The following is a 15,000-nucleotide window of genomic DNA, read 5'->3' as shown; positions in this document are numbered from 1 at the left end:
GTTGGAATATTTGACTTCGAGTATAAGGTTAAAATTGCCGAGCATTTTATAATTATGACCGATGAACTATTATGGATAAAAACCAGATAGGTTTTAAATACATCCAGGACAAAGGACAATTAACACAGGGTAATAAATTAAAATCAAAACGTCAAACATCATGATTACGGAAGTTTAAATAAGCATGATTCCTTTTCTTATCGCATTTTATTTTACATACTTAAATTATCGTCATTTATATTTTGCATTAGGTTTTAATTGTGACTTAAAATATAAAATCGACAAACCGGTCATTAAACGGTAAACCCCCTTTTTATATATTATTATATATAATTATATATATATTGTACAAATATAGTTATTTAAAAATATAGTGTGAAATAAGCCATCTCCCTGTGGAACGAACCAGACTTACTAAAAACTATACTACTCTATGATTAGGTACACTGCCTATAGTGTTGTAGTAATATTTAGGTATATCCCATTTGTAAATAAATAATTAAAACTTGTTTAAATTGTAACGTATTTCGTAATAAAAATATATAACTATTTCGTACCCCGCTCCAACATCATGTGAGGATTAAACATGTGTTTTTGAGTTGTGATGAGTATGTTGGTAGTAGTAATTTACATTGGTAAAAATTGGCAAACATGGTGAACTCTTCTAGATTTGTGGAAATTAAAAAGTGTTATGAGTAGTCATGTTTGTTAATATTTTGGTAATGGTGTTATGTGATCTTCGTTGATATGATGAATTGGTTTAAATGATAGTGTGATATGAGATAATTTGTGGTCTTGACATTGTTTTTCAAGTGTTATTTGTTAACTTGGAAATTGTTTTGAAAAGTGGATTAACATGAAACATGGTTTGGTTGTAAAGGGTACTTGGTGCTTATTATTATGAATAACACTAACTTTTGAGTTTGGTGTTTTGTTTTCTTTACTTGTTTCATGAATGTAGAGATCGAGAGGAAACCAGGAACAACCAAGGCAACCACCAAATAATCCTGAATTATGGTTATCCCACATCTCTAATGATGAGGATTTGGAAGAAAGGTTCACAACAAATAGCGCTCGTCCGATTGAGCGAACTTTTTATTTGGATTGGTCGCAACTTTCATCATTGGGTAATAATATTGTTCGGGAGTTGCGTGGCTATTTGTGGGTTGTTTATGCGGGTAATGAGTTGAGACCTTATGAAAGGTTATTTGAAATTAATGAAGATATTTTTGAGCAGTTAACTATAGAGTTCTTCTCAACTGTTAGTTTTCGACCGCGAGCCTCTCCGACCGAGGCAGATTTCTTGACATTTAGGCTTGGCGGGTTAGAGCGTCGCATGTCTAAAATTGCGTTGGCTCGGGCATTAGATCTATATCCCTAGTTGACTGATAATGATTTGAAGTGGCATTTGTTAAATTGCAAAGTGTTTGGGCAGGAAGCTTTCAGTGAGAGTAATTATTGGCCAACTGTGGCAAATGAGAATGCTGGTGCGTTTAGTTCGAGTCGAAGTGTTCAGTCGATGCTTAGACTTCCTGAGGATCGAATAATTTTTAAGATGATTGCTAGTATGTTCATGGCTAGGAAAAACGCGAATAAGATTCAGCGAAGGGATCTTTGGATCCTCCAGCAAATTAAATTGAGGGAGCCAATCGATGTCCCGTGTATGTTAGGAGTGTGGCTGCAGGAGATTGGAACAGATACACGCACGGAACGCCCATTGTTAGGTGGGCACTTGATGACTAGGTTTGCTCGGGCGTTTTCGGTCCCGACTAGTAGGTGTGATGTAGTGGGAGTTGAGGCGATGCCCACTAATATTCTGTTTTTCTCGAAAGCTGAGTTTATCCGACGAGGTCCAACAGGTTGGGTTTTGTGGTCTGATGAACAGCAACATCCAGGAGACGGTGCAGGTCGTGGACGTGGACGTGGTGTTAGTCGATTCACGTATGAGGCAGGTAGCTCGAGTGCTGCGAACGTACAGGGTACGTGGTCAATTTGTGAAGAGAGTTGGAATTTATTGGTTAACAGTGTAGACGGTCTTCATCTAGAGTATAAGGACAGCCAGTCAGCGTATGATGCTCAGGTTGCGCATAATCAGCGGATGTTAGAGGAGCAGCGTCGGCATAACGAGGATTTGATGACTTGGCACCAAAACAATTATGGGTCGATTAACACAACGCTGGGACAGTTTGGAACGGAGATGGGCTGTTTGGGAGAGCGTGTTGACAGGGTAGAGTATGATGTTAGGGGAATTCGGGCCCACAATCAGTGGGAGGTTCATCAGCGACAAATTCAGCGACAGATGCGTCAGAACCCGGAGGCGTATATTCCAACGCGGACTACCATTCCTGATTATACATTAGTTACTCTTCCGAGACCGGATCCTTCATATGACCCGTACCAAGCTTGTTAGGATACTTATGGTGTGGATTGGGACCCTACTAGAGATTTTTAGCCGAGGAGTGATTGATTGTTGGGCATGTCATGTTGTATTTGTTTGAAACTATTTCCTTTTCATTTGGTCTGTACTTGAATAATTTTTATTTTCTGTTTATGTACTCTGAAACTTATTTGAGGGACAAGGCATTTCGGCATCGGGTGGTGCCACCTTGTCCTGTTATGTAGTTCGTATGTTTTTATTTTCTTAGGTTTGTTGGTGAAACGATTTTTCAAGTCTGGCATTAAGTTCAGCAAAACTGCATGATTGATGATATTGATGTGATAATCGGGAATGGACGATTTTCTTATGCTGGCAGTCAGTTCAGCGCCATCTGTCACTGGCATTTCGCGATCAGTGGTTAAGCTCGATAAGTTTTTATATTTTCTTTCTCACATAACCCTTTCGATTTTTATCTATTTTTGATCTCAAGTGATGGGGACATTACTTGATCTCAAGTGTGGGGTGGGGGATGTAAAATCTATCGGGTTGGTTGTTAATGGAATCATCATCATATTTGTTTTGATTTTAAAAGACTTGACGTTTCAAGGATTTTGGTCGTAAAAAAAAAAATTACAAAATTAGGGGTATAAAAAAAACAGAAAAGTTAGTTTAAAAATAAAAAAAAATAGAAAAACAATTGAAAATTCGGCCAAAACCTTTATTCTAAAAATTGGTTTGGTATTTTATGGTATAATTCGTGTTTTCAAAGAAGTCAAAATTGTTCCACATGTTCATTATTTTGGACATGAAATCCTACGAGTTCACGGAACTTAATAGTGGGTCACCTGTACCAAAACGGGTGTAAACCGTGAGAGAGAGGTGATTGCATAGCGTGATTGTGACCGAATCACGTGCCAGATCACAAACTTTTGGTTACTTGGTATAGCAGACTTCCGAAACTATATCATTTTATTATTACATCATCTAATGGTGTGATACTGTGGGAAAAGGAGCCTAGAGCTTCACCAGTGTTGTCCTTTTTAGGAACAATAGCTACGTGCTTGTGTTTGCTTAGACAACACATACCATAGCCAAAAGCTATGGCACCCAAAGGTTTTTGGGATTTAAACCGAGTGTCAATTGAAATAGATTGGCATTCCCGAGTGACTCAGATCCACTCATTAAGGAAGTAAAGTCTTTCGACCATTTTACTTGGTACGTATACCTCTTAAGCTGTACCATTTCATTACCCATCATTTCACGATGAGGTACTGTTAGAGGAGAAAGTCTTGAACTTTCAAAACATGTTCATTATTTTTAATGTGAAATCCTACATGAACATAAAAATTCATACGTAGGTCATCTGCACCAAGGCGGGTGTCAACCGTATGAACGGTGATAGTAGCGTGTGGTCGAAACCGGACCATGCGCTAGATCGAAAACTTAAACAGGGCGATCCTCATTGTTTCTCCTAACAAGGACAATGTTGCACCCGACCACCTTATTTAACCACACGGGATGTATCTTTTCCATCCTTAAGGGAGTCAAGTCTCCCGAACGACACACTTGCTGATTTGTTTCAGAAGATGTAGTCCAGACCAGTTGTAGGGAATCTTGAAAAGTCATTGCTAAAATCGACTGGAAATCTACCAGGCCTCAACGTCAAACAGGGAAACTGGTAGTCAAAGCTTATCTCAATGAGGGAGATTTGCTAGCCAAATGGGAAGTGCACCATGATACACAAAATGTCAGTGATTGATCAGATTCCCAATGGATAACCTCCGGAAAGGTAAGATATCAGCTTTTAAGCCTGATGAACCTCAATCTTTATGGTTGACTTAACAGATTAGATGATGACCTCATGATTATCGATGATATCTAGACGTAATGTGTATCCTCCTAAGCACATTATTTTCTTACCGACATCTCGCGATGTTAGGTACTATGGGAGGCTTGCCTTGACCAATTGCGAGGTAGACCGTGCGTTCTTTTGGCACACATGTTCGATTGCTAGTCTTATTGGTGCTCGGTTCCCACTTGATTCCCGGTTTCTTTGAAGACTTATTTATGATTCGAGATTCTCTACTTCATCAGTATGGTACGTTATTCGAGATTATCTTTGGTTACTATATCCATTACGTATTGTTTGTGGTTTGGGAAGTTATTTCGGGGGAATGCAAGTAGGAACTATGGTTGTTATTTACTCCAAATCGTGCCCACGCTAATTTTTGGATTGTTGGTTACTCGTTTGTTTCTTCATACATGTTTGAAGAGTTATTATATGGTAGAAGATTATTATCGAGTTTAATTGCTTGAGGACAAGCAAAACTCTAGTGTGGGGTTGTTTGATATCGCATACTTGATACGCATTTTACTTAGCAATATCGGGTACATTTTGGTCCTTTTGGATACGATTTTGTGTTATTTTGATAAGTGTTGCGAAAGTTGGAGTTCCAAGACCAAGAAGGTTAAATTTGAAGTTATTTGATGGTTTTTGGTGATTTTCTATGTAAACGAGTGAAGGAGTTTGGTCCGATTCGAGTTTTGACGAATATTAGTGAGTTTTCAGCTCAGATTCAGGAAAAAAAAGGTCTGGAGCGCCGCTCCAAAACCTTAAGCGCCGCTCCATTAGGCTAGAAAATCAGTTCGACAGTTTTCAGGTGGCCAGGAATCAGATCTACAGCATTCGGCGCGCCGCGCAACATCTGGCGCGCCGCTCCATGTTTAGCCGGGTTCAGATTTTTGTCCTATTTAAGGCCCGAAAAATACCCTAATTAATCATTATCGCATCCAGACGATTTCCAGCAGCTTTTTGACGAACAAGGGTGATTTTTGGGGAATCCCAAGCTCATTCTAACACATCAATCATTCCGGAAACAAGTCTCGATCCGTCTATCATTCAAGAACACAATTTTCATTAGGTTTAATTCTTATCATCATTATGAATACTCTTAATTGTTTATTTATGATTTTAGTTCTAGCCATGATTGGCTAGGCTTTTTAATGTTTGTCTAGATTGAATATTCGTATGTGTTTGGATGATACTTAAATGTTTTATTGATTAATGCATGATAATTATGAGTTTTGATTAAGAACCATTCTTGTGGGTGTTGATTATTGTTACTGGGTTGATTAGTGATCTTGTTTGAACAAAGGGAACCCTGTTTCAATTTAGTACACTAGTTTTCAATTGATTTGTCTTAACCAATTGGGTGCTTACTGGACCAAAGGGGTAAACCGGGTAACATAGATTGAACAAAATAGGGGTGAATTGTGTAGAGCGAATGCGTAACCAATTGAATCTTAATCTTATAGTTAGCTAATTACTAAGTCACAAACGAAAGAGGTCTTTGGTGAAAGGGAACCCTAAGCCAATAAATCTTAGTTTGACGTGTTTGCTAAAAGAGAACTCTGGGTAAACCGACTCTGTAGTTGCATGTATTGATAAATTGAACTAGTGCTTAATAACAAATCATCCGACACTGCGAATAGGAGATCTAGGCGAACATTCTTTTATCTATTGAATTCAAATATCTTTAATTTTCGTCGAGTCTGCATTTATTTTCTATAAACTTAAAAACACAAAAATATTGTCTTTTACTTTTAATCAATCTTTGATTTGGCTAATCGTTAAATAGCCACAAAACAAACTATCTCATACTTTCGATTTTCATAGATTAACTTAGTTTATTTTATTAGTTGCAATCTTAATTCTCACATTTAAAACTGTCATTGGAACGATTTCGGAATTACCAACTTTATACTATTGCACGATCGGGTACACTACCCGTTAGTGTGTAGTAATCTTTAAACCGGCATTTTCCAAGATAAATTATGTTACAACCCGGAAATTTCCGAGTTAATTTAAACAAAAACTTTATATGATTTCATTAAACTTCGCCTGTTCCAAACGATTCACAAATAACCGTTTATAAAAGATATGTAAATATATATGTGTGTATATATACATCATTATTATTATCAAGTATTATAATTATTATTATTATTATTAATTATCATTATCATTAATATAATTACTAATATTTTATTAATATATTAGTATTAGTATTAATACTTAACATTAATATTAAAATAATGAAATATCATTATTATTATTAATACTATTATTATCAAAATTAGTATTATTATCATTTATCATTTATTATTATTATGATTTAATATGATTATTAGTATCATTAACATAATCTATTATTATTATTATTATTATTATTATTATTATTATTATTATTATTAGTATAATCATTATTAGTATTATTATTACTAATATTATTGTTATACTTATTATCATTATTATTGATATTATTATTAATTATCATATTGTTCTCATTATTAATTATATTTATTATTATTATTAATATAATTATTATTATTAGAATTATTATTATTAACTTTTAATCAGTAATATTTAATAATTGAAAACAAGACAGATACCCAATTTAGGTCATTAGTTTTTTATTCGTGAATTTTTTTTTATCTGCTATTTTTTATATCCTTGTGATCGTGATCCTCTTCATCAACCATTATCATTAAATAACGAAAAATCAATCCTTTACACGTTCGATTTACATCATCATTATCATTATAAATGCTATCCTATACTGTAAATCATGAATCAAAAACAGAAAAATATATTAATAAAAACTGTCGACCTCTGTTTTGTTCATAATTCCAAAAATCACAGAATCGATTCCATTTTAAAATCTTTAAACGCAGTTTTGTTGGAAATCCCTTAGTGAAACTGTGTGCAAAATCTCAGGTTCCAATTTTCAATACCGAATTCAAATTTTGGAGTCAAAGATTTAATATAAAAAGTCAACCGATCTTTCTTTGAAGAAATTCGAATTATATTTTATGATTAAGGTAAAATTGATACTTTCTAAAGTTTCAATGAATGTTTTCTAATATATTTCATGTTATAATTTTTATTTAAAACTATCTGGAAATTGAGAATGGGTTTTGAGTTCATCATCGTGTAACAGTGTGCTGTACATTTTTTTTATTTTTTTTTGTTTTAAATAATCTAATCAACTACTAAACGATTATGTATAAAATTTAAATCCTAAAACTAATTAGTAACTCATTAATTAGTTGGATTCGTCCCGGGGTCGATTATAAGGTGAAGAAGAAGAATAGAGAAAATAAAACGTTTAAATTAAATATATATAGATTCTGATATTATCAGAAAAATCATAAGTGGCAGAATGGTTTGAGAGTGTTGACGGGTTTCGAGAGGTCTCGGGTTCGAGCCTGGTTCGTGGCAATTTTTTTTAGGTAAGCTTTCTTTAAATGGGTATACACTTTTTATTTTATTTCTATTATTATTATTATTATTGATAAATTACTATTATCATTACTAATACTAATAACATAACTATTATTACTATCTTTAATATAATTTATAAATCATACTATTATCATTGTTATTATTATGATTTTTTTAATTATTATTATTATTATTATTATTATTATTATTATTATTATTAGAGTTATAACTAGTATAATTATTAACATCACTAATAAAAGTTACCACGTATTATTATTAACATAATTAAAATTAAAATTATAATTACTGTTATTATTGTTACTATAAAAATTATTATTACTAGCATTATTAGAAGTATTATTATTATATTATTATTATTGTCATTTTTACAAAAATTAACATTTTTGTTATCATCAAACTATATTATTATTATTATTATTATTATTATTATTATTATTATTATTATTATTATTATTATTATTATTATTTTTAAAACCTTATTATGATTATTATTATTTTTACTACTAGTATTATTATTATTATTACAAAATAATACGACTCTTTATTCATTATCATTATTAATATTAATTATCAAATAAATACTTATAAATAGAATATACAAAAGTATGCATATAGAAATATATAACAAGTGAAATAATATATATAAACTTATTCGATTACAAGTATATGTGTTAATATATATATACTTGATATAGGTTCGTGAATCCAAGGACAACTCCGCACTTGTTCAGTGCCATCAAACGCATAATTACTACAAACTATCGTATCGTACCGTGAGTTTTCATAGCTCCCTTTTTATCTATATTTTTGGGCTGAGAATACATGCGCAACTTTTATAACTATTTTATACGTTAGACACATGTACCAACTATAAAAGTGTGATATGTTGGGCTATGACCAGCAAGTCCCCAACCGACAAGCATAAACGATAACTTGTTACGGGGCAAACTTGAAAGTCTAGTCTAAATATCAGTACCAACTATTAAACTATGCTATACCCGGCTATGTCCGACTAAGTCCCTACAGTGATATTTTTAATTGCTGCGGCATTCTTAATTATTAGGGATAGGCCTATCGGGAGTAACGTCCCCGATACATTTGACTAAGTCTTTGTATTACCTGATAATGAAATTAAACGACAAGGACAGAACAACTTGTCACGGGGCAAACAACATTTAGTCTAAATATCACGCACTGGCATAACTTTTGATCCTGCGGGAGATCAACTTGACTGGATCTGAGTGATCTACTTATGAAAACAAATCTTGTGGTCTAACACTATTACTGAAATCATTATTTATGACAAATCTATGAACTCACTCAACCTCGTGTTGACCTTTTTAAGTATGTTTATTCTCAGGTACTTAAATATTGCTTCCGCTGTATATCTACTGCTTTGATGATGATTGCTTGCTATGCTTGGAGTCTGCATTACTTATCAATTCATTTAAAAACATTTAATGTAATCTATTTATCTTCTGCTGCAAAACTCAATAAAACGTAAACTCAACAAAACGTCTCATGTAGAGTCGTTCTCGTTTATACAACTGTGATTTGATATAATTAGACACAAATACCCCAGGCCCTATTTGAGGGTGTCAAAGATTGGTATCATAGCAGGTTGTTGTAGAGAATCAGGATTGCATTTTATGTGTGCCTTATATAATTAGGTACCTTAGCAATGTAGGACTACAACTTTCCCTGACCATAGTGCCTTTAATTGTTGCCTTTAACTGTTAAATGCTACACTATGCCTTAGAAACTATGCTTATTAAATTCTTTAATATTTCTTAGAATGCCGATCCAATCTAAGAACTCGGTCTACTCTCCAATTATGCCACCACATTCAAATACGACACCTATTGATTCTGCTGACTCTGGATCTAATCACTCACCGGTATATAAACCAACGAGTACTTCTGAATGGGAAGCTATTCAAAGCCTTCCTAACTACAATGGTGACTACTCAGGCTACGAGCCCGAAAAAGAGCCTATTGAGGATTCGTCTAAAAACTTATCTCTAAAGAGAAAGCAAACCGAAACCGCTACTGATGATAAATCCGGTCCATCAAAAAGGGCTAGCTCACCATCTCGTGAAAACATTGCTCAGATAGAGGCGCGTCTAAATAACCTAGAGAAAGAAAACAAAATCTTGAAAGAGATCATTATAGAATCCTTCGAAACTCAAACCGAAAGGCTAGAAGAACTTGTAAAGTATAACACAGAAAAAGTGATGGAGAAGGTGATGAAAATGAAGGATGATGAAGAACGCAATACCCGCTGGAGAAAACAATCTCTTGCCTATTTGAGAGAAGATGTGGACCTTAGATTTAAGATGGAGGAAGACCACATGAATAATCAACTTTCTATGAGGGACTACATGTACCATGTAATCAACAATGATGTTTCCAATCTTTATGATAACCTCGAGTATCTTTATGAGGAACAAAAGGAGAAGAACGAGAAAGTTGAAAAGTTTATGAAAAAGGTTGAGGACGAGAAAAAGAAATATGAAGACTATTTCAATCTTAATATTTCCTATTTATTTTTTTTCCTATTTTCTATCTATGCAAAGGCTAGGCCTTAAACTATTTCTATCCCCGAATCGTGTAATAAGAAGGCTTGTTTAAAGCCTCGTTCTTAATAAAATAAAGTGTTTCGTTTATATTATATTTATCTTTATCCCACTTAATTTTTTTCAAACTTATGACCTATCAGATTTATCAAACTTCTATACACCCTTATGTTATTGAAGATAATGGTTCATCTACAAGCTCCTGCTTTATGCATCGGTTTGCGAACCGAAAAATGTCACTGGGTTATCACAGTATACGAATTGAAATTCTTTAATCAATATCTGGTTACAAACTTATTATTTATAATCTCAACACGTCATACCACCATTTTTACATAAATGGAGGACACATCATATCTTATCATATCTATTCAAATAGACCTTGTCTACCACTTTTCCTAAATTTCCTTCGTAAATTACGGAAATCTTTTTGCTATAAATACGTATTCAAGGAGATGAATATATCAGTCAGTATTCAATACCCATTTCATATCAAACCCTATTCCAAACACATAATATGAATTTATCGAACTCTTCGAGCTCTAACGGCAGCGTAACCGGAACAAACGAACCAATCAGCCATCATCTTTTCTGGATGAATTGGGGATGGGTTCGTAGCCGACTCAATCAATGGAGGCAAGAAGAAGGTGATCCCTTCCACCAACCGAATTCACCTCTTGTCGAAGAACCTGAAGCACTTACCGGCGAACCAGTCCGAAACACCATTTTCTCTCTTCTTTCCAGGGTATCCCGTTACGAATATATAATATCGAAGATTTTAGATCTTATTCACCCCCTTGTTCCAACCGCCAATCATCCCGGAATAGTAGAAGAAGTCAATGAGCTTCGCGCTCGAGTAGTGGCTCTAGAGAATATGGTACGAAACCTACGAACACCAGCAGCAGCACCAGCAGCATAACCAGTACCACCAATACCATCAACATCACCACCAACAGCATCAACTTCATCAACAACAACATCCGCATCCCACGCCTCAACATCACACTCAGTACCTCAAACATCAACATCATACGCCCATAGATACCAAGGAATATTAGTAATAATGAGTTAAGATGTATTGACTCATTTTTCGTGAAGAATTATATATGTATACCTTATATATATGATTGGAACAATAATAAATCTTATCGTACTAAGCAATTACGTGTGAATCTCAACTAGTATGTACTACTTGGTTAATTCATATCACTAATATGCTATGATGTACACCCTTCGTTAATGACTTAACAATTGTTAATCACTGCTTCAACATAATAAACTCTATTTCATAATAAATCAAGTGTAACGATGAATGTATTGATTCATAATTTCATTAGCGAAATATTTCGCGACAATTATGAAATCTCTAAAGGTTTTGGAGATTATTCATTCTCGTTTCAACCGTAAATCAAATGAGTTTAATATTATATTAAATCCATGATTACATCTGAAGGAAAATATATATGTGTGTATATTTTCATAAAGACTGTAATTAAAACTCTTTTGTACAAATTGTTAATTGTGAAAATATTTTAACGGGTAGGTAATACCCTAGAAATATTTATATCTCACATTAATATGTTACATTGTACATTCTTCAATTCTGATTCTCATGAATTATATTCATTCGTATTCTATGATGAATTATCACATCAACCCACTGAAATTATCATTCATTACTTTTGAAATCAACAAACGTCTATTCGTCAACCATTAGATCCGTTGACGATTACAATCAGCATTTAATCATCTAAAAATAAAATTTCTTGAAACCATTGATAACCGAAGATTCATATATGACTGCATTAAATGCAGAGGAAACAGCAAAATTATAGAAGGTCTTAAGGGCCAAAAGTTTGATGATAAAGAATGGTATAAGCTCAGATTTGGAACTGGAAAATGGATTGAGCAAACTATGAAGGAGGCTGTGGACAAATCACAAAGATTAAACCTGCCTTCAAAGAATCCAAACGATTCAGTATCTGCTGAAGTCATCAACAAATACCTTTCCCCTGACTCTAAACCTTTACGGACAAATCTTCTTTATCATCCTTCGATCTTAGAAATTCTAAGATATCATCGTATCTTTCGTTATAAATATACTCTATATTTCTGAAGATATCTTTATAACGATTCTTGTCCGCAATTAATTATCTCTTTGCAATAACTTTATCACATCATAAAGGAAACTGTTTAGTTTCTATATTCAAGTTTAAATTATGAATGATTTGAAGTAGTGTTGGAAATTGAAGCATGAGTTAGTATAATATAATGACGTCAGGCCAACGTGATTATATTATAGTAAGTCATGCTAAATTTTTAATGGAAGATGATGATTCATAGACTTTATAATCATCATTTTCCATGTTACACGACTCTTACATTCTACTTAATCTCTGAACATATCAAGAACATATATTCTTGATAGTTCCATCCTCCGTAATTCTGGTAATGTAACAAATCAAATCATGCTATTACATTCTTTTCTGCTTAGAAAATTAGGTTCATTTGAAACTTCATACCTACAAATTCTGGACCGTTACTTGCTTTACGAAATCATGAAGCTCCGACATATAAGGGAAAATATAAAGCCCGATAACAACACTGAAATTACAAACCGTGTATATCAATGCGTATAGCAATATAAAGACACGGGAGAACTAAAAACAAAATAAATTCTAGAGCATAATAGAAGTAAACAGACTCCTCTGGTGAGAGTTAGAAAAGAAGGAAGATTGTGGCGATAACCAATATAAGGTCAAGAACAAGAACTGGATTGAGCATATTAACAAATCTTTTGGAAATATGAATTGAGGAAAGAAAGTATAGAAGTGGTGAAGATAATGAAACGGAAGAAGCTAATTTATAGTAAAATTCCAGACACAGCAATCGAGGCAATTCACCGCATTTAATTAAAGAAAATCCTAATTTCCGTAATTACCGGAGAATCAAATCTTATAAGGATTATGAAGATTTCTTTAAATCCCTTGAATTCCGAAAATCAAGTTTAACTATATCAAAAGTTAAGGCAAACATTTAATTTCCTCATCTCAATCTTTTACGATAGCTTCGTTTATACTCTTTCTATAATAGAATCATTTTATCCGTATTATTTAATGTCGATAAAACTCTATTTTTTCAACTCATATTCATCATTACAATATCCATGTTGTAAACAATGACGATCTCTATCAAATTTCATGATTATGATTTTCATGAACTCCTCTCTATTTTTACTACCATAATATTGTGGCATAAACGCTCAAGATTTAAATAAGTTCACTATTATTCATAACACATTTCATGAGTATTGAAATGCTTGTATGACGTCATCATCTCCTTCTGAGGAAACCTAATCAATGACACTCTTGTTAAATCCTTTAGATAACCTCCGCATTAATAATAAAATGCACTTCGTAAAATTTATAGATTCATATGATTTAAACTCTTGAAACAAAACAATATTCTATCCGTTGGAATTCACGCAAGGCCCCGAGCATACCTGGGAACGTGAAGACCAAATAAAACAAAAATGTCCTCACCTGTTTACAAACAACGCCGATGGATGGCAACAACTAAAATTTCGGGACGGAATTTCTATTAACAGGGGGATACTGTGACAACCCGAAAATTTCCGAGTTAATTTAAATAAAAACTTTATATGATTTCATTAAACTTCGCCCGTTCCCAACGATTCACGAATAACCGTTTATAAAAGATATGTAAATATATATGTGTGTATATATACATCATTATTATTATCAAGTATTATAATTATTATTATTATTATTAATTATCATTATCATTAATATAATTACTAATATATTATTAATATATTAGTATTAGTATTAATACTTAACATTAATATTAAAATAATGAAATATCATTATTATTATTAATACTATTATTATCAAAATTATTATTATTATCATTTATCATTTATTATTATTATGATTTAATATGATTATTAGTATCATTAACATAATCTATTATTTTTATTTTTATTATTATTAGTGTAATCATTATTAGTATTATTATTACTAATATTATTGTTATACTTATTATCATTATTATTGATATTATTATTAATTATCATATTGTTCTCATTATTAATTATATTTATTATTATTATTAATATAATTATTATTATTAGAATTATTATTATTAACATAATTATTATTATTAACTTTTAATCAGTAATATTTAATAATTGAAAACAAGACAGATACCTAATTTAGGTCATTAGTTTTTTATTCGTGAATTTTTTTATCTGCTATTTTTTATATCCTTGTGATCGTGATCATCTTCATCAACCATTATCATTAAATAATGAAAAATTAATCCTTTACACGTTCGATTTACATCATCATTATCATTATAAATGCTATCCTATACTGTAAATCATGAATCAAAAACAGAAAAATATATTAATAAAAACTGTCGACCTCTGTTTTGTTCATAATTCCAAAAATCACAGAATCGATTCCATTTTAAAATCTTTAAACGCAGTTTTGTTGGAAATCCCTTAGTGAAACTGTGTGCAAAATCTCAGGTTCCAATTTCCAATACCGAATTCAAATTTTCGAGTCAAAGATTTAATATAAAAAGTCAACCGATCTTTCTTTGAAGAAATTCGAATTATATTTTATGATTAAGGTAAAATTGATACTTTCTAAAGTTTCAATGAATGTTTTCTAATATATTTCATGTTATAAGTTTTATTTAAAACGATCTGGAAATTGA

This window comes from Rutidosis leptorrhynchoides, chromosome 2, assembly GCF_046630445.1.
Source record: "Rutidosis leptorrhynchoides isolate AG116_Rl617_1_P2 chromosome 2, CSIRO_AGI_Rlap_v1, whole genome shotgun sequence".
Lineage (NCBI taxonomy): Eukaryota > Viridiplantae > Streptophyta > Magnoliopsida > Asterales > Asteraceae > Rutidosis > Rutidosis leptorrhynchoides.
Note: the sequence above shows the minus strand (reverse complement) of the source record.